Below are 21,147 nucleotides of genomic sequence, written 5' to 3'. Positions count from 1 at the left end.
ATGATTAATCCAGATCCTACATAATGTAGCACTTGCCTGCTTCTCAGACTCTCCCATGGCTGATGCTCTTCAGTCTTACTGACTTGGACGTGGTCCTCCAGCACCTGACAGCTGCTTCTCCGTGTTCACTGTCACTCACTTAAAAGTAGCTTTACTAGGCCAGTGCAGCCAACAAGAGTCACAGAATGTACCCTGCCCTGTTAGTTTTTCTTGCTTGTGTTTCTTAAACTCATTGTAGTACTTAATGTCCCCAAAGAGCAAGTAACATTAAAAAAAAAAATCCCCATCATTTATCTCCTCATATCTGAAACATTGTTTGCTTGTTTTCTGACATTTAGAGCAGACCTAGCACATAGTATGTGACCAATAAATACCTGATAAAAGATTGAATTATCATTCCTAGCAACCCACATTAAAATGTTTCAACATATGTGAGATGTATAGATGGTATATCTACCTATGCTCTAAATGAAGTTTAGAAGATAGATAGTACAAAACAAATCTTTTTATTAACATAATTTTTTATTGATTCTTTGGGAATTTCACATCATGCACACCAATCCCACTCACTTCCCAGTACCTCCATGTCTGCCTTTCACCCTTGTAGTGTCCCCCCAACAAAGGAAAACGAAAAAATTTCTAATAAAAATAAGACAAAAAATTAGCAAACAAACAAACAAACCACATGGTTCACATGGCCCCCTGTGGTAACACTGGCAATGGACATCAACGCAGATGCCAGCTGCAGCAGGACCACAGACCCAGATGCCAGCAGCAGCAGCTTGAGCTCAGATGTCACCATGGCCCTGGGAAGCAGCACAGGCCTCTCAGATCATCATGGGACTAGCAGCAAGAGAGGTCCCAGACTCCAACGTGGCCCCAGGTGGCAGCCCAGACCCTGGGCAGTCACACAGCATTTGATAGTAACAGGAGCCATGGACCTCAACATAGACCCTGGCTGCAGTAGGACCATGGAGCCAGACATGGCCAAGGTCCATAGCCTAGGCTCTGGATGTCAATATGGCCCCAGTGCAGGCCACCCTGTTCTGTATGGCTCTTGCAACATGACTCTCGGGCACCAACATGGCCTCAGGTGTTGGCCCAGACCTTGGGCATCTGTATTGTCTTCAGTGGTAACTGGAGCCACGGACATTGACAAGACCCTGGCTGCAGTAGGGCCACTGACCCATACATGGTTCTTGGTAGCAGCTCAGGTCCAGATGATACCATGGCCATGGGCGGCAGTGCAGGCCACTTATGTCAGTATGGCCCAGGCAGTGGCCCATCCCTCAGACATGGCCACAGGTAGCAGCCCAGATCTCAGGCATCAACATGGTCTTCAATGGTACCAGGAGCCATGGATATCAATACAGACTCTGACTGAGATATGGTTATGAACCCAGACATGGCTCTAGGCTACAGTTTGGGCCTGGGTGTCATCATGGCCCTAGGTGGCAGTACAGAACATGCAGATCTGTATGGCCCTGTGTAGCTAGAGTTTTCCTGCCTTGCCCACAGTCAGGACAAATCTTTGTCACCCGCCAGTCCCACAGCCATCAGACCCAACCAAGTAAACACAGAGACTTATATTGCTTACAAACTGTATGGCCGTGGCAGGCTTCTTGCTAACTGTTCTTATAGCTTAAATTAATCCATTTCCACAAATCTATACCCTGCCACGCAACTTATGGATTACCGGCATCTTCACATGCTTCTTGTCCTGGCGGCGCAGTGACTCCTTCTGCCTTCCTGTTCTTTCTTTTCTCCTCTCTGTTAGTCCCGCCTATACTTCCTGCCTAGCCACTGGTCAATCAGTGTTTTATTTATTGACCAATCAGAGCAACACATTTGCATACAGAACATCCCACAGCAGCCCTGGCAGCATGACCCTCGGGTACCAACATGGCCTCAGGTGTCTGCCCAGATACCAGGCGTTTGCACAGCCTTTGATGGTAACAGGAGCCAAGGAAATGAACATTGTCTGTGGCTGTGGCAGAGCCATGACCCAGACATTGCCCCCAGGAGCAGCCCTAACTGACATCATCATAGCCACCATGGTGGCAAGCAGGCCTCTCGTATCACCGTTGCCTCTTCAGATCTGCCTCTCTCTACAGGACATAAACCATTTTGCCTCTCTCTCTCTCTCTCTCTCTCTCTCTCTCTCTCTCTCTCTCTCTCTCTCTCTTTCACCCTACCATATATTTGCTCACCATGGGCAAATGGCTCTGGGCAGGCATGTGTATGTCCATCTCTGCCCACTCAGTCCTCATGGTTCCTGCCCAGTAGGCTCCTGGATTCTTCTCCCAACCTAGCACAAATGGTTCTGAGTGGGCAAAAGAAATACAAATCTTAGACTGGGTAAAACAAAAACCAAAACATACCACCACCACCAACAACAACAACAACAAAAAACCAATGTGCATTGGTTGCATTTATGTCACAGCAGTTTGGCTCCTATAGCAGACATTGATTAAATGCACAACCAATGGGTGGACACAGCAATGCTGCCCCTCGGCCCCGGGGCTTTAGCTCTTCCTTCTTACTCTTCTCAAAGTGTTTTGATTGGCATTCTACAGTTTCTAGGGAGAAACCCAGTGGTCACAGCTATGTACAACAATGCATCTTAGAGCTGGAGGATTTGCCTTTATCACTCTAAATAAATAGTAAGATACTAATGTGAACGGACTCTATGAGAATACCTACTGCAGACAGCCCGGGGAGAATGGTGGCAGCTAACAGAGTCATATTTCAACTAAATTTTCCCAGGCTCTTATATAAGGCAAACATGAAATTGCCATTTTTATGAGCATGGAGATATATTTATCTTTTTTCTTCTTATATATTTTTTATTTTAATGAACATTTTTCATATATTTTGATCATGTTTTCGCTCCAACTCCTCCCAGATCCTCCTCACCATCCTACTCACTCACTTTGATGTTCTTTTACTCATCCTCTCTTTTAAAAAAAAAACAAAGAAAAAGAAAGAAAAATTCATAAGAACAAAAATTAAAACAACCAGAGCAAAAAACCTGTCATACAAGGCCTGTGCATGTTCAAGCCAGATGAGGTCCTAACACTGGAAGGATGAAGGGACTCGGGGTCCCATTTCTAACCAAGAAGCTATTTGCAGTTGATAGCTATTGGTAAAGGGAAAATCTGTTTTCTCCAGTTGGAGTGTCTCTGGTAGATCAAACACACTCCAGGGCAGGCAGGCCCCATACCCAGGAGTAGTTAGCGAACTCAGAATGAACTCCCTGGGTTGTTTTGTTTTGTTTTGTGTAGGGGGGCACTATTTTTATAGTTTCAACTAGCAAGCTTCTCCCATGGCACTACTGAATTGTAGACAACTGTACAAACTGTTTACAGCTTCCAGCAGAACCATAGAATTTTAGAATGCGAAGGATGTTTCCACTGTTTCTTGACCCAGATTTCAGGGATAAATTGGAGACATTTATTCCCCTTTACTGGGGGACACCTCTCTGTTGCAGATTTTTCTTTTGGTATTTACCCTTTTCTTTTATCAATTCTGCAAACTAATCCTGCAGTTTTCTGAGAATGCACTGTTAATGGCACCAGGAGGCAACAAAGAGGGCCCTTCGTAGGAAGCGTGGCTGAGAATTCCATTGAGAGTTCTGTAGAGAGGAGCCGTGCACTTCTCCTCTATGAGGAGATGCCAGAGCGCCACATGCTGCAGAGCAGAATGAGGGTCCAGCAGGCCTGCTTACTGGACCCTACAATCTTGTCATCAAGAGATCCTGAAATGGTGACCACTTGTTTCCATCTTTCTCCAGTACAAGAATAACCAACTCAGGGTTATTTATTAGCTTGCCGCAGGGTGTTCCTCGGCATGCCAACCCCACCACCATCACCATTTTAGTAAGGCAGTCAACCTGTTGACTCTGTTAGTATTGAAAGCTTTGCTTGAAGTGACTAGGTGGATAAAAAGCACAGGCTAAGCAGCGAAGAAACCAGCATGTTCTCACAGGATCTTCAGTTTGGAGGACAGGAAAGGGCAGAGAAGAGTTACATAGTTAAATAATAATAATAACACATGGTAGAGCTGTTCAGAGTTTTGAAAGCTTGTCTACATAGTGCCGCTGAAAACCTTAAAAACATGACACAAGCTACTACCCGAGTAAGAGCTGAACATTTTCTAATGGCCCAAGAAGTAAAGATTGATCTGAGTGAGGAATCAGGAAAAATGAAGCCGCTAAGGGACAAGGGTCTTCAGTCGGCTGCACAGACAGGCACCACTGCCCCGGTCATCTAAAACCGGAAGAACAGTGTTGATTTTCGAAGGCAGATTCGGCTTTAACCATGTCTAGTGATTCTCAGGCCTGCAGTGGTGAAACAAGTCCTCTGCTCCCAACATGAAGAGGGCATGAGGTCCAGGTTCATTGTGATAAGGAAGATCAAGGTAGAATCCAATTGTCCAAACGACTGGGTGCTAGTGTTATTGTGTAAGAGCCAAAGTTAACTTGTACGTCCCACTTGCCCAAGGACAGATACCTTTCTGGAATTCTGGGGGCTGTGGCTCTCGGGAGTTAACAAGCCACATGTTTTAATCCCCTAAACAAGTTTGTTTGCCCTCAAAGTGCTTAATTGGATGAGGGCAGGAGGTGCGTCCACAGGAAGCACATCAGAAAATACAAATGCTTGCCCCCGATTGGACCTGATGAGAAATACGATGGCCTTGTGGTTTTGTCTTTTTAAGCCTCTGCAAAACAAACATGACTCGTGGCTATTTTCTGGGAATCCAGAGATTGACTGGGCCAGAGTCTATCATCCTAGCCAGTCTTTAATTAAAGCTTGCCTCAAATTGGCTCAAAAATTAAGGAATTGGTCTTTCTCTTATGATTTTAAGGATTAACAATCTCTCCAGGTACTGTGGGATGGTATTATTAGAAATGCAGGTTTTTTTCTCCAGAAACAATATTGTCTAATATTTAGTGTCTTAAGATTAAAGACATCTTATGATCAAAGAAATCTGGGCTGTTTGTGGCTCAGTGGGTAAGGTGTTTGCTGTTCGAGTGTGAGGATCTGAATTTGCATCCCTAGAACCCATGTCTTCTAGGTGCTACTATGGCAATACAGGAGGCAGAGACAGGAGGATCCCTGGAAGCTCTGGGACCACTGAGAAATGCTACAAAGAAACAACAAAGAGACCCATTCTCAAACAAGGTAGGTAAAGATCAACCCCTAAAGGTGCCTGCTATATGGGGTGGAATGTACACACACACACACACACACACACACACACACACACACGTTTTTATTTTAAGTAAAGATTAAATAAATTAGAATGTTTATTGAATTCAAATAAAAGAATTTCTAATCTCCTGTACTGTAGAAACAGTCCTGTCCTGCCTTATGCATGCACTATTCTATTGCTCTTGAACTCTGACACCCATCTATTGCTGAGGAGAATGGTGGTAGCTGTGTGCGGAGCCCCTTTGGAGACTAGCCATGCTTTCCCTGGGTATGTGACCAAACCACCCAAAGCAAGGATAATCCCCAGGGCCAGGGCCTCTGCCTGTGCCCTGCTTTGATTTGCCCCTTACCTTCTTCCTTGGCATCCAGGCCTTTTTCTTGTGTAGTCCACATTTTTCACATTGACTCCAACAACCAACCTTTTCCTTCAGCTACTATATTGGAAAAGAACTAACATTTTATTTCCTAATCCAATCTCATCTTCAAAAGAAATGCAGCAGGTCTGAGATTAAACCACCGACTTTATAATAACACAGTAACAGAAAACAGTCTCAATTGACTATCCATTAAAAGAGCTTTTCTGGTGAAAATGGAGGCTTGAGGCATTGTTAAACTCTTAGGAGACCTTAAACCTACACCTTCAACTTCTTAGCTAGTCACTATCTGTGCAAGAGTAGAGAGGACTGTGTTGAATTTACGATGGTATGAGAAGAATTCTAAGCTCTGGCATTCCTGAAGAAAGACAAATAAATTGATGAAAATACGTTCTGAGGGAGGTGAAGGACATCCTTCTGTCGTAAATAAGTCCTCAGTGTATTTCCTTCTATCAAAAGATAAAATTACACACATTTAATTACAAAAAAAGGATTTTATTTGTGATTCTAGCCTTGGGCAACAACTCATCTTACATAATGGAACAGGTTTCTGGTGAATGACATCTAGGAGCTCCTAGTGGCAGAAGAGGGCCTAAGGACAGAGAAAAGCCAAACACTAGCCAAGTGACTTTCTTCTGTAAGACCCAGGGGACTTCCTTTGCCACCACCTTCAATAGAAAGATTTTTGTGGCTCTCTTGCTTTTAGAAAGCTGATCAGACTTGAAGTCTTGTTTTATTATGTGACACTACAAAGCAGCTCCAATTCTGGTTTGATCTGGTCTGCTGTGGTCCAATGAGGGACAGTGATGCCAGGCCCAAGCATAAATGCCACTTAACATTCTTTATATACCATGCCTGTTCTGTGACCTGGTGGGTAGTAATTCAAATGTTATGTGACTAACATAAGATACGACAACCATCTTACACACTGTACAACAGATAGTTTATACATTCGTTAGCATGTTATGTGTGTGTGTGTGTGTGTGTGTGTGTGTGTGTGTGTGTGTGTGTGTTGTAAGTGTATCTATCCTCCTGCTAAAAAGTCATCACTGTGCTGTGATGCCTTGAGTAGGGAATGGCCACTCTGAGATTCAGTAGTGGGCTTTCCTTTAGCAACTAACAGACTTTTGAAGAATAGATTTGAAAGTCTATGGAATCCACTTTGAGAAATGCTGTGCTATGATGTGTGGAGGGGCCCCAAAACAGCTTGACCACACAGCTGCCATGACAGGCTTACAGGCCCAGACACAGCTTCTGGCAGGCAACACTTGGACCCAGGAAAAGCCATGAGCTGACCCTACCCAGTGGGGCCTGAATCTAAGGGGAAATACCTGACATTCCAAACATTCCCTATACCCCTAGACAAATGTCAGTCAATCAGGGTCTTAAACACTGGAATCTCCTTGCCCCAACCTCTGCTATGATAAAAACCCCACCCCACCTGAGCTCAGTACTCTCTGCTCTCACTGCTGCATCAGACAAGCAGAGAGACAAACCCCCAAGCTTAAAGGTAGTAAAGGTTCTTTGCTTTTATATGCGGGATTCGGTCTCTGTGGTGGTCTTTTGGAGGTCCCTGTGATCTGGGCATAACAGATGTACACCCTGATTTGTCATAGTTAAATTTGTGTGTCTATTTCCCCCTCTAGACTCAGAGGTTCTTAAGCAAAAGACATCTGGACTATTTGTCTTTTCTTTCTTTTTCTGTGTGATGTGCATGAGTGTGTATATGCTTATTTGAATATGTGTTCACATCTGTGTGGGGCTATGTATGAGCATGTGTGCATGCATGTGGGAGTTTTTCTTAGGCCATCTTCCTTTATTAATTTCTAATTTATTTATCATGGTAGGATCTTTCACTGAACCCAGAGCTGAGCAATTACATCCACTGTAGCTAGCCAGCTTGCTCTGGGTCCACTGCCTCTGCCTCCTGAATGATGGGATTACATATGGCTGACTTTTACAGGGCTTCTGATGATCTAGAGTGCAGCCCTCACATGTGCTTGTACTGTATCCATCCACTGAGCTCTCTTTTCATATCTCCATTGTCTTTTTTACATACCTACAATGCAGCACAGTGCTGCTGAATTAATAAAGCAACCTGGGGAGCCAGACTCAGATTCTCTAGATTTATTGGAAAATGTCATTATTTTCTTCTAAGCAGAAGACCAACAAAACCATGATAAACAGAGAGCAAAGTAGCCAAGATCATTTGGGTCTACTGCCAACTTCCCCCTGGAAGGAAATATCAAATTAAGGACCTACTGTAGAGACATACAGCGACTTAATAAGAACAAAGGAGACTCTATGAAGAATATAGAGGGAATAAGTGAAAGATCTGTTCTAACCAGTAGGTGCTTCATCACATCCCATGAATGAGGCAGCTGTGCCCCAAGAGCAGAACCTAATGATCACTCACGGACCACACCAAGGAATGGTCTACATATTCCACAGTGACCTATAAACTACTTTAGCATCCCTAAGGGTAGAGCTTATGTGTCAGTATAGTAGCCTGAAGCAGATGGTCCTGGCTTAGATGTGAGATGAACACAGAGATCTAACATCATACAACTAGCACAATACCAATGACAAATTGTTGAGAGTTCTTTGGTGAGAAAGAACAGATGCCAGGAATTTACAGTTCTGTTCTTCAGGTAGGGAATATTTGATCTTTTCTTTCACGTGGATCACTAATAAAAGAGATGTACAAAAAGTTAATTCTATCACATGAAAATTTCTGTTGTTCACATCTAGTGGCATAGAAAAGGGATCCACATAACCCCTTACCCTTTAGAATCCTGTGTAAATAGCTACTTCGTAATAGATATTGAATTTAAATATAATTATTCACTTAACACCCCCCTAGGACTGCGTCTCTTACAAAGTGCCTTTAGGTAGAAACCTTAGGATAGTTCTTTAAAAGGAGAAAACCCAACAAGATTTGAAAAACAGGACAATACAGCGGTCCCATCCCACTAGTCTCTTGCAGTGTTGTCTTCCATCATCCCACTCCTAAGTCAGGGGAGCCAGGAAGCTGAGCTTATCCCTGCAGAGAAAATTGTGATACTCCGACCTTTCCCTTTTCATATTTAAACCCCTCTGCTCTATTCAAGAAAACAGACGTTTCTTCCAACTAAATAACCATCTTCTTCATTACAGTATGCATTTAGCAAAGCCCCTGGGTGGATCTCAGTGAGCTCTCTGGAAAAGAAAAGGCATCATATAATTATTATTCTTTTGTTTTCATGAGATACCTTGCAGTTCATTTGCCTAATCCTTTACCTAAACAGAAAACATGGTTACCGCTCCAAATCTCTTCTGGCTTTGGGGAGTTGAGGTGTGGGAAACCAGGCTCCAAACCCAAACCTGGAGAGCTGAATACCCTAGGGGGCTCACCCTGTGCTGTGCCTTCCTGAGCAAGGAGCATGTGTGTGGGTGTTGAGGGTTGCTCCTCCATCAAGCTGGAGGCAAATCTACTGTCACTTTTGAAGAATTTCCTGCCCAAGGTGCTAGAATCCATCATACAAACCTACCTTCTATTGACATCATAGCTTCTGTTATAACAGTTTATGTCTATATAAGGTTTTCTTTTTTTTTTAATTGGAGTATGTCAGATGCACTTTACCTTTCACAACTTAGCAGGGCAAAAGCATTGGGCATTTTGTCCTCAACTGTCCATGATTCACATTTACAGAAGATTTTGTGGAGACCCACAAAAGATAAAATTAATTCTTGCTTCCCTAAAAGAAAGGCTCACTCAGTCACTGGCCCATTGAATCTTTCCACAGCTAACACACATCCCTCCTCAGCCCCACCCCATCTCTACAGAATGGCAAGACACAGCAGCTGGCCCACACATTTTCCTACTGGAAAATTCAAAATCAGAGCCCAGGGTATAATGCAAATAAAGACCTAAGCACATTTTAGGGAAAGCCATTTGACACTTTAAGAATTTCATCTCTTTGCAAGCTGCTTGCAGACACATTACATACAGAGACGAACAAGCTAATGCTTACATAACTGATTGGAATTGCTGCTAATTGGCTTGAGATTTAAATGAACAAGTGCTGTCAGATAAGCCGGGCTAGTCTGAAGATTCTGTATATGAAAGTATTACACAGAAATATAATTTATCGCTATGTAATGATGTTTATTTTTTGAAAATTAGGTTAAAATTGAAGACGTCATTTCCCTCATCCTCAATGAAAACAAATAGCTAATATTTAACTCTACTGTAGCATTCTTGAGCCTTGGGGATAAATTTTCTCCATTTTATAAGTATACCACTGCTGACATTTTCCTGGGACAAATGGCCTGGAGGATCAGAGTATGTTAGAAAAGGTTAAAAGAGATTGTAGCACATGCAGGAAGGCTAATTTTCATGCATCAAGGTTCTTTGAGCTGAATTTGTGTAATGAGTGCACTGGAAATTGAAAGACGAGATTAAAGTGCTGTTTGTCGTGTACAGAGATTTCAGAAATGCTTATCAGCCCTCCGCAGCTGAACACAGCCCAGATTCAAAACCGATGTGACAGAAAGGGAGGCTGGCTGCAAATCTGGGCTCTACATCCACGCTAATTACAAAGTGTGCATCAGACATGAGGCCCAGGATGAGAACAGCTGCAAAGGTCTTTATCTATATGAAGAGACTGTCCACCTACATAATAAGAATAATTACCAGTGAGAGAATTCTTAAAAAGAAATCACGTTTAATGACACAGCATACAATTTCTTCTGGTTTCAAAAGTCTCTTTCACCATCCCTCAATAAGGTGTGGTTTTATCTTCTTCCTGGAGCCAGGTGATATATCAGAGTAAGAAGAAAAGATCTATTCACATATATATATTTCTATTAATACAAGACCTGCTTGCTTTCAAAGGGGAAAGAGTGGACACCCTGTGGAGCCCACATCTCCATTTCTAATGAACTAATAGGGAAAAAATGAAAACTTTTGCCAGAAGCCAGGAATTGCTCTGGAGAGGTTACACCCAAGGCCACTTTAATTGGAAAGTTTTCAGCACCACCAGAACCGGGCTCTATTGCTTCCTACACTGCCTGAAAACTGCCAACATCAGCACCATAATTGGGTGCAATAGAGTTGAAGGGAGCTCTACAACCCAAAGCTTTCTCCTACTTTGTGAAAACCAAGCGCCTCCCCATGGTCCTTGCCAAGTGCATCTACTGCCATAATGAAAGCATCCACGAATAACACTTCAGTTTTCTACATCTCTCCTCTCCTTTCTTCATCTCTTCCTTCCCTTACCCTTTTCCCATATTTCTGTTGATATAAACCTGCATGAGCCAACACATATCCACTCTGAAACAAATTTAAAATATTTTACTTTCAAAATAAAATGAGTAAGCACTTGTTTAATTTTTTAGTTTCTGAAAATCCAGGAACATACTAAAGTACTGAAATCTAATAAGAATATTGTAATATTTTAAAAAGAAAGCCCAAGAGATTCAGGCTTCCAGGTAAAGGACAAAGAAATCAAGGTCTTTACAGATTTTGAAAATGAACTACTGAATGAATGTTATTTTTCTCCTCATTACACCTAATCTAATCAAATCCTTCAGGATTTCAGACAGAAATTGCCTGTAGTCTACTTAATCTGTGCTATCAAGCTTCCATAATATGAAACATCACATATACATGAAAGCATCATAGAACTGTGTGTATCATTTCCAGTAGCTACAAGACAAGCAGTCAACCATTCAGGTCCAGAAGTGGGATGTGCTGATGCAGAGAAGCCCCATCTGGCCTGTAGGCCACACAGTGGCCCATTTCCCTTCCTCCTCCTGAGAGTTCCACTCTTGGGATTTAATAATCATTTCTTTGCTTTTAGAAACATCTTCCGCACAGCTCAACACATTCTCTCATCTGACAATCTACCCCAGCCTCCTGGTTCTATTTCCTCTGCAATTAATGGAATGAAAATGTCAGTTCTTAGAATGGTCTCATCCACGCCTCTCAATCTCTATCTTTTTATGAACCAGCTTGGGCTGCTATATCAAAAGTCCCCCACACAAGGTGATTAAAAACCCCCTATAGGTGTGGAGGCTGAGAAGTTGCAATTAAGGTGTCAATGGATTTGGTGTCTGATGTGGGTTTTCCTTGCCTGCCTTCCTATGTCAAAGAGCAAATGGCAATGTTCCATTTCCCCATCCCTCTAGGAGCATGAATGGCAGCATGAAGGGCCACACTCACACACTAAACAAATCCTAGTTGTTCCCAAAGGCCCCTCTTCCCAAGACTATCACAGTAAGAGTCAAGACTTCAATGGATGGATTTTGTAGGGATGTGAGCTCCCAGTCCACACAGTCCCTTTAGCTTTTCCTCTTATCTAATTTGATAAACTCCTCAACATACACTCAGTCCTCCTCAGATACACTCTTCGCCATTTGTGCCATTCCACAGAGGAAAACAATGACAAGAGCCCCAGAAACCTTGATGATAGCAGTGGCTAACATTTCCAGGACTGCCACTGCTCTGTTTTAGCCAGACTTAGCAATAAATTAAAACAGTTAAAACAACAATGACAAAAAAAAAAAGAGAAAGAAGAATCAAAACATGGGTGACTCTTTACCCTCCAATGATGTTTTGATTCTTTTGCTTAATTTCTTTTCTGTACCATAATATGAGGAATCCTTATAGGTACCAAAAAATAACTTCAGCAGCAAAACTGTTATGGGAAAAGCCAACTTACCAGGAGAGTGTTGCTGGGAATCTCTGAAAAGGCATTAAAGAAATCTCTTATTTTTACTGTTATTATTATTGTTGTTATTATTATTATTATTATTATTATTATTATTATTATTATTATTATTTTATTCTTCTCTCATACGTTACATCCCTACTATAGTTTCCCCTCCCTCCATATCCTCCCAATCCTCCATACTTCCACTTTATCCCAGATCCACTTCTCTATTTCCCTTGAGGGAAAAAAAAGAGCAGACCTCCCAGGTATATCAACCAAACACGGCATAACAAGAGGGAATAAGACTGGGCACAAACCCTAATATCAGGGCTGGATGAGGCAACCCACTAGGAGAAAAAGTATCCCAAGCACAGGCAAGATTCAAAGACACCCCCACTCCCACTGTTAGGAGTCTTACAAGAACACCAGGCTACCCAACCATATCGTACATGCAGAGGACATAGTTCTGACCCATACAGTGTCCATGGTTGTCACATTCAGTCTCTGTGAGTCCCTGTGAGCCCTGCTTAGTTTATTCTGTGGGTCATGTTCCCCAGTGTCCTTGACCCCTCTGGCTCCTACAATCCTTCCTCCCCCTCTTTTCTGTGGTGTTTCCCTGGCTCTACCTAGTATTTGGCTGTTCTGCATCTGTTCCCCTCAGTTGTTGGATGACCTCTCTCTGATGACAATTGACTAGGCACCTATCTATGAGTATAGCAGAATATCATTAGGAATCATTCCATTGACCTTTTATTTTTTTTTCTCTGCCAGTCATGTTTAGTTTGATCCTGAGTCACTGGGCTGTCCTGATTTTGGTTTCAGGCCATCCAGTATCAGTGTGGGCTCCCTCTCATGGCATGGACCTCAAGTTGGATCAGTTATTCATAGTCCACTTCCACAAGTTCTGAGCCACCATTGCCCCAGCACATCTTACAGGCAGGACAGACTGTAGGTCAAAGGTTTTGTGGCTAAATTGATGTTCCAGTCTCACTATTGGAAGCCTTGTCTGGTTACAGAAGATGGCTGGTTTAGGCTTCATATCTCCCATGCCTAGGAGTCTAGTTAGGGTGACTCCCATAGATTCCAGGGAGTTTCCATTGCACTAGATTTCTATGTCGACTCTCAAATGCCACCCTCCCCCCCAGTTCCAGTCATCTCTCCCTCCATCTCCCAATCCGGATCCTTCCTGCTTCCATCCCCATCTGCCCTCAATCCACCCACAATGACCATACCACCCTGAACATGGCCTAACTCGTGTGATCTTAGAAGCTAAAGAAATCTTTTTGAAATCTTATTATTGAACATTTTGTACATGTGTATAATGCATTTCCATCAAACCCACCTCCATTCCCTCTCCTCTAACTTATCCTGTGTTCCCATTACCATTTTTCCCTCCCAACTTCTTATATTCTTATTTAAGCTCATTATGTCCACTTAATTCTGCTAGTATATACATGTGTGGAACATTTCAGTGGAACTTGGGCAGCTTATCCATAGTCAAATCCCTGAAGAAAATGGATACTCTCTCTTCCCTAGCAGCCATTCACCAGTAGATTCTCAGCTGAGGTGGAACTCAGTGATCCCCTTGTTGATTCATGTTGGATTTTAACAGGCTTTATCTAGTGCAGAGGTTACGCATGCAGTAACAGCTACTGTGAGCATATATATATATATATATATATATATATATATATATATATATATATCTGTCTTGGCCATAAAATACTGTTTCAAATCAGTCTTCTACTATCATTGCCTCTTAAAATCTCTCTACCTCCTCTTTGGAGATGATCTTCTGTAGCAGGACACTTTTCTCTATCCTGCCCAGGTCCTGCAGTCCCGAAGCTGCTTTTAAAATAGTCACTCAGAGGCTTATTATTAATTGAAAACTGTTTGGTCTGTGACTCAGGTTTATTGTTAGCTAGCTCTTACATCTTAGATTAACTCATTTCTATTAATCTGTATTTTGCCATGTGGCCATAGCATTACCAATCTGCTGGTATCTTGTTCCTTGGGTGGCTGGATGGCTTCTGCCCCACTCCACCTTTCTTCTCCCTGTATCTCTCTTGGCTATAATATGTCTTGCCATAGGCCAGAGCAGCTTCTTTATTAACAATGGTAACAATACATATTCACAGTGTACAGAAAGACTATCCCACAGCAATCGTAGAGCATTAGAAGGAGGTGCGATATAGATATAGTCCCTCTTAGGGCTGAGTACTTTTCAGTCTTCTTTTCTTAGCATATTGATTAATTGTGACTCTCTATAATTTCATCTACTGCAAAAGCAGCTCTCTGTAAGGGTTGGTAAACTAATCTATGAGTAGAACAAAAACTATTTAAGAAGCAGTTTAATACTATGCTCATGAAGCCGAATAAAAGTAGTGGGTCCTCCCCTACAGTCTATGAACTCCTCAGCCATTGCTACTCAGTCCAATTAAAAGGGCCAGGCATGAGTTTCATCATGTTGAGTGGGTCTTAAATCCAAGCAGAAAGAGATAGTTATTCACATAATATTCACACAACTACCGGAGTTACCCTATACTGGGAGATAATGGCCTCTCCCAGATACTATAGGCTATATGGGGATATCTTGCCAGGCCAGTCCTTAATAAAGTTTACAAAATTAATGGATAGATTAGATTGTTGCAAGACTTTTCTCCTGCAGTAGTATTCATGGCATTTTCTAGCACTAGAAAAGCTGCCCAAAAGAGCTGAAGTTTCCAGGTCAGTACCAGCTTGATTTCTTCATGTCCCATGATTCGAGTAATGATGTCAGCAACAGTGTCTTACCATCAAGTTCTAGAGAGTAGCTGAGAGCAATGACAATAGACTATAAAGTTTTTAGGGATTACAGGACTTCATTGACATTGAAAAGAGGTAACTCATTTGTGGAGCAAGGCTTTCTATTTGACAGGCTATAGTGCCTGGAAGAGGTAGTATATGCATACATGCATATGTGTATGTTGTATATAATATATACATGTATTTTATGTACTTTTGGAAGCTTCTATAATAACAAGTGTCCATACATCTTTTTAAAGGTCTTAATGTCAGTCATCCCTCCTCATGCTGTCTCCTCTATGCTGCCCTTTTACTTCCATCTGACTTCCATCACTTCCGTTCTCACTCACTCTTCCCCTTTCCCACTTTACATCACCTGTGCTCTATCATATTCCTTTCCTGGACACCCGCCCCTCATGCCCAGGCAGCTTTCTAGTTTTCTGACCTCTATGGGTACTAAAATTTAAACACACATGTCTAAAGATTTAAATCTGGGGTTCTCATGAAAGAGAAGATGTAGGGTTTGTATTTTGGCTACCTCACTCTGAATGATCATCTCTAGCTCCATTCATTTATCTGCAAATTTCATATCATTTTTCTTTACAGATGAATAGAATTCTGTTGTGTAAATGTGCCATATTTCATTATCCATGTATCAGATGATGGAAATCAGAGCTGTTTCAATTTCCTGACTATTGTGAATAGAGCAGCAATGAATATGGGTGAGTTCTTTACCTATGGAAATGCTTGTAGAGAACTTTACAGAACAGCTCATCATTATTCATGAAACACACTGTGCTTTCCCTCAAGATGAAGTTCTCCCAATGAAAGACAATGAGGAAATTCACAGTGAAATTCAGTTGAGGTTGAGGAGCTGTGGAGGAGTCGAGCTGGAAGAGATGACCTTCCTACACTCACATGCTGTTCACTCCTCGTATCATCTGTACACATGGATGGCAGAGACCACAGTGTCATTTTCTGCAACCTGGGAGGAAAGCAGAATAATCGCTCATTAATAGAAGTCCAGAGAAGAACACAGGGTATGTAAGGTGTTGGTAGTAGAAAAGGGGGCTTTCTCTGGAATGCCTGCCAGAGGAAACCGATGGTCCTCTTCCTGAGAGAAGTGGCTGTTGTCTGTGCCTTTGTTCTCAGATGGACTCAGAGTCCCCTCTAGCAGCAGGTGGGGTACCGCTCCCAATTCTAGACTATGATCCCAATGATTAGAACCACTGATTCTATGTTCCTTGCCTGCTCGCCCCGTGACTGGCTCTTACAGAAGCCAATTGTCATCACCTAACACTCTGACATGCTGAGGTCAGGCAATGATGGTGCCCTTTACTATGTTATTATTCATCTAAGTATTGTTAAGTAGTAGAGGGCAAAGTTATGAAGTATTTTCTGCTGGCGACAGCACAGTATAAGTAGTTTGCCCTGGGTGACCTTGATGCACTCAACTAAATGGCTTCTATTTAGCCAAGTTTTTCCATCTGTAAGCAGATTTGCTTAGATGATCCTAAGATTTCTTTAAAACTCAACATCTAGTTACGATTTTGTATTAGATTTTTAATTTTTTATTTGTGTGTATGTGTGTATGTGTGTGTGTGTATGTGTTACTGTGACTCTGAAACAGTGCCTCAAGCAGGCTAAACATACAAGTTATACCCTTAGGTCAAGATTTTGTTTTCCATGAGTTAGATATTGGATTTTTACAGTGAGGGATGAAAACAAAAGAAATAATAGAGGTTAATTTTTAGAAGAATGGAAATTTGGAGACTAATCAAATCACATTGATTAGACAAAAAGTGAACACACTAAAAAATCCTCTTTTTTTTTTATCTCTCTGCACTTGCATTTACATCATGTGCAGATTATTAAATGGTTTTAAATTTTTAATTTAAATTTAAGTTAGAAACAAATGCAGGGTTGGAATATATTTTTTTTCACTATGTGGCAGGAACAACACTAAGTGAGCCATAAGTTACTGGCAGTGCCTTTTCTGTTGCTGTGACTTGGAATCACAGCAACAGAAATAAAGCAGCTGGTGACCTTGGAAGAAGTTCTCAGCACACCCTCACTCCCACCCTAATGCCATTGGCTTTAGCTGCAAATGTGATTGGATGACATGTTCCCAGGCTACCCAGACTTGATGCATCAGAGGCCATAGAGCTGAGCCCTCGGAATTTCTAGTCAGGTGAGTTAAGATACCTGAAGTTGCACTCTGTCCTCTTCTCACGGTGACTAGACTCTCCTCGAATTGTTTCAATGCTGCTTCCCAGGTGTCAACTACTGTGCGCAATCACCTTCTTAAACACTCTGAGGGCAAACGAAAGGCTTGAATTTGGATCATGTCAACAGAGGAGCGATAAAAGAAAAGTGAGAAGTGTCAAAAAGGCATCCATGACAAGGCCAGGGGAGACCGCAAAGTGGGTAACAGAGCTTGTCACCAAGCCTGACAGCAGGATCTCTATACCTGGGACCACATGGGAAAACAGCTTCCACTAGTTGTACCCTAACCTCCACAGGGTCTCCATGATGTGTGATCCCCCAAACAGCACTCCCTAAAATAAATACAAATTTAAAATGTAGAAAAATGGTCTCCATGACAAAAACAGATCATATTAGCATGCTACATCTGGCAGTAAGGACTGATTGACCTATGAAATCTCACCCTTTCTATATTTGATTTTACTGACAGATAACAGCCTTTTAAACTATTAATTTGTTTGTTTGGCATTTGTTTTTATTTAAGACAGGATCTCAAATATCCCAGGCCAGTCTTGAACTTACTATCTAGTCAAAGATTACTTTGAATTTTTTGATCCTCCTGCCTCCATCTTCAAGGTGCTGGAATTTATAGGGATAAATTACCAGCTTGGCTTATATGGTGCCAGAGATTGAGCCCAGAACCTCCTGAAGTCTAGACAATTATTCTATCAAGTGAGTTACATCCCCAGCCACAAACCATTACTTTATATGTACACACTTACAATAGTGAGGTTGAGAATGTGCCATGACTTTTAAATCTCATATACAGAAATAAAATAAGAGAAACGTATTACACAATATACTCACTGCCTGTGGTGATTTAAGTGAGAACAGCCCCTATGAGCTTATATGTTTGAATGCTTGGTCCCCAGTTAGTGGTACAGTTTGGGAAGGATTAGGAGTTGTTGCCCAGTTGGAGTGGCTGTTGCTTTGTTGGGGTAGGTGAGGCCGTAGATAATGTGTATCCCTAGGGATGGGCTTTGGGGTTTCATAAGCCATGCTAGGCCTAGTCTATCTCTCTTTCTCTCTGCCTGCAGATCAGGATGTAAAGCTCTCAGCTAGTGTTCCAGGATCATGCCTGTCTGCTTCTATCTATGATGATCATGAACTAAATCTCTAAAACTGTAAGCAAACCCACAATAAAAAAATTATGGGTTGTCTTGGCCATTGTGTTTTTCACAGCAATAGAACAGTAACTAAGACACAGCCTAACTTCAATTCCTCTTCCATGTTTGGATATTAAGTACTTCACAATGTTTACTGTACAAATGAAGTTAGACCTGAATATTAGTCTTTTCTATTTAGTTTTAAATTTTATATTATTGACTGCATGAGATTGAAACCGAAGAAGGGCTTGTAATAGTTTTACCACATGATTACATTGCAAACAAAGGTATGTATGAGCTCTAATTTTGAATCCAAATGTCCTTCTTTTCCTTCCCATTCTGCTTTTAGAATACAAGTCTGAGGGCAGTGGAGTTAATACAGAGAATCTCTCTACTTAAGTAACTACAAATGTTTGCATTAGGAGTTTCAAAATTTATGACAATATAAAATGTTTATCCCAAGTGCGTATTTTCTTTGCCTAGCACAATATACAATTGTATTATTATCCAAGGCCTCTCATATACTGTATTATGTTCATGTAATCTTAGAAGCTAAGTGGTTTCGTTACACAAAATCAGCAAAGAATTTTGATATAATCAACTAATTATTGAGTTATAAGGAAAACTCCTCCTAAATATTTAGCATTCTCTAATTAGCACATTGGATAGACAGACACTGTTTCCAAATCAGCTGTTGAATTAAAATTTTCAGTCTCCAATCTCCACTTTCCACTCCCATAAATGGAGAAGTAAAATTTATGCATATACAGCATTTGCAAGAGAACAGCCAGGTAGCTCACACTAGGTTAGAATTCAATAAATGATTCAATAAATGATAGTCATTGTCTTTATTTGTTTATGCATTGTTTGAAATAAGGCATCATTTGAGCAATAAACTACTCAAATTGAAAGGCAACCCAAACATAAATTATAAATAAGTCCAGGATATTCTTAAGAATGCTGTTTGATCTAGATAGGAAGTCTTCACTGCTGGCCTATGGTTCTCTGGTTCCCATCTAGCAGGAGCAGATCTGCAACTAAGTGAGCCTGGGAAGGAGGGGGGGGTGTGTGGTCACTTAGCTGCAGACCTGCTCCTGCTAGATTGCTGTTTCTTTACAGTTTAAGAAAGGCAACACTTTTAAGAACATAGTCACTGAAGGTTTCCAGCAGTGAGGCATTCCCTCCCTAGAAGGAAAGGGCTCTGATTGTTTATAAAAGTAGTTGCTAGATATTGTTTGCACAGTGCAAATCCAAAGGAGCCAGGGGTGGAGTGGTCAAAGTTCATAGGTCAATGAGAGCATTGGACAACCTTCTGAGGTGAGATAGAAAATGCCCTTTGCACCTCAGTTTCCCATCAACCTTTGTGTAAAAGGGGGAAAAATGGCTTAGGTGGCCAAGAAGCTTCAAAAGCAGGCAGTGGAGCAAAGAAAATCTTATCTTGAATTTTCCAAGGAGCTTCCATAACACTGTTAAAATTAATACACTTTCTTGGTGGGGCTAATTTAACGCATCATTGCTTCTAATTGTGTGCTTAACATACACCTCTTCGAACATTTAGCCTGGGATGTAAATAAATGTTAGCATTTACACATTCACACATCTAATTAATTTCTATGAGAAAATTCATCACAATATGATGCCATATGGACTTATCTTTATTAGCTGTTATGGAGCCTTTTAAAATGAAATGTTTCCTGAAATATTGCATTTTGGACAGTGGTTATACAGCAGGCTAAAAAGGAATTGATAAAAGGCTGTATAAAGAGAAAATTCCTGAAAATTTTGCATCCGTTTGTATTTAAGCATCACTTGTTTTGATTATAGAAAAAGAAGCAACACAGTATCTAGTTCACAGTAATCTTCTAGAAAAACAACAGGTTTCCCATTCATTCCAGTATCACAAATGTAGTTTGGTTTTTAGTCTTCCTTTGAATGTTTACTATAGACCCTAGATTTAAAATCTAGGTTGAAATGTTATTCTTTTTTTTTCTCTTAGTTTTCCATGTTTCTTTAAACAACATCTTACTGGCTATTCCATAAAAAACTAAGCATTTAAAGGAAACCTGGGACTGGCTTACAATCCGAAGAATGCAGAGAGTGTAGGATTTCCTTAGACCTAAGCTATACCATCGAGCTAAGACTGCTTTTCTGGGTAGAGGATTTCATTTGGTGGGTTCAGTTACATCACGGGCATGAAGTTACATACAAGGCAGTAACAACAGCGGGTTGAATGGCATGGCTTAGCTGGGAGGAAGGAGGGTGCCCCAAATTTAGATGTTTCCTGAATGTGTTAGAAGTGGTTTCTTTAAGTGTTCAGTCCCACATTCAATTTGGAGGTTTGCTTGTTTGTTGGTTTGTTTTTACTGAGTGTAATTTAGGCTGTAAGTCTTAAATTCTTTATTGTTATATTAATGAGTCATGATCATCCTTTCCTAACAAATTTCTTATTTTATACTGCACTTAGAATTTAGCAAAATATCAAAATATTCCTTAGGCATCATGTAAGTTTCATACATTTTTAAAAATCTTATAATAACACTTTTATTGTGTGTTTTATTTTTGCTAAGTTCAATGTAAGGTCAAACACTGAGAAGAAAGAACTAACCTCTCTTTCTGGCAAGTTCTGTGTGTGAAGAAACACAACACACCTTTCACTAGAGAGTGCCAGACCATATATAATCCATATATAATCAACACTGACAGTGTGTGA

At 41.2% G+C, this 21,147-nt stretch overlaps 1 long non-coding RNA gene across 1 annotated transcript; it reads right to left on the bottom strand.

Moving 5' to 3' along the window:
* Nucleotides 1-10,273: 10,273 nt before the first annotated feature.
* LOC131908065 (uncharacterized) lies at nucleotides 10,274-16,303 on the bottom strand. Its single transcript, XR_009378535.1, has 3 exons — nucleotides 15,985-16,303; nucleotides 12,292-12,314; nucleotides 10,274-10,374 (listed from the first exon to the last, which is right to left on the bottom strand). It is a non-coding gene; the product is annotated as an uncharacterized LOC131908065 (long non-coding RNA).
* Nucleotides 16,304-21,147: the final 4,844 nt, after the last annotated feature.

This window comes from Peromyscus eremicus, chromosome 4 (assembly GCF_949786415.1).
Source record: "Peromyscus eremicus chromosome 4, PerEre_H2_v1, whole genome shotgun sequence".
In the NCBI taxonomy this organism is placed as follows: domain Eukaryota; kingdom Metazoa; phylum Chordata; class Mammalia; order Rodentia; family Cricetidae; genus Peromyscus; species Peromyscus eremicus.
This window is presented reverse-complemented; position numbering and strand designations above follow the sequence as displayed.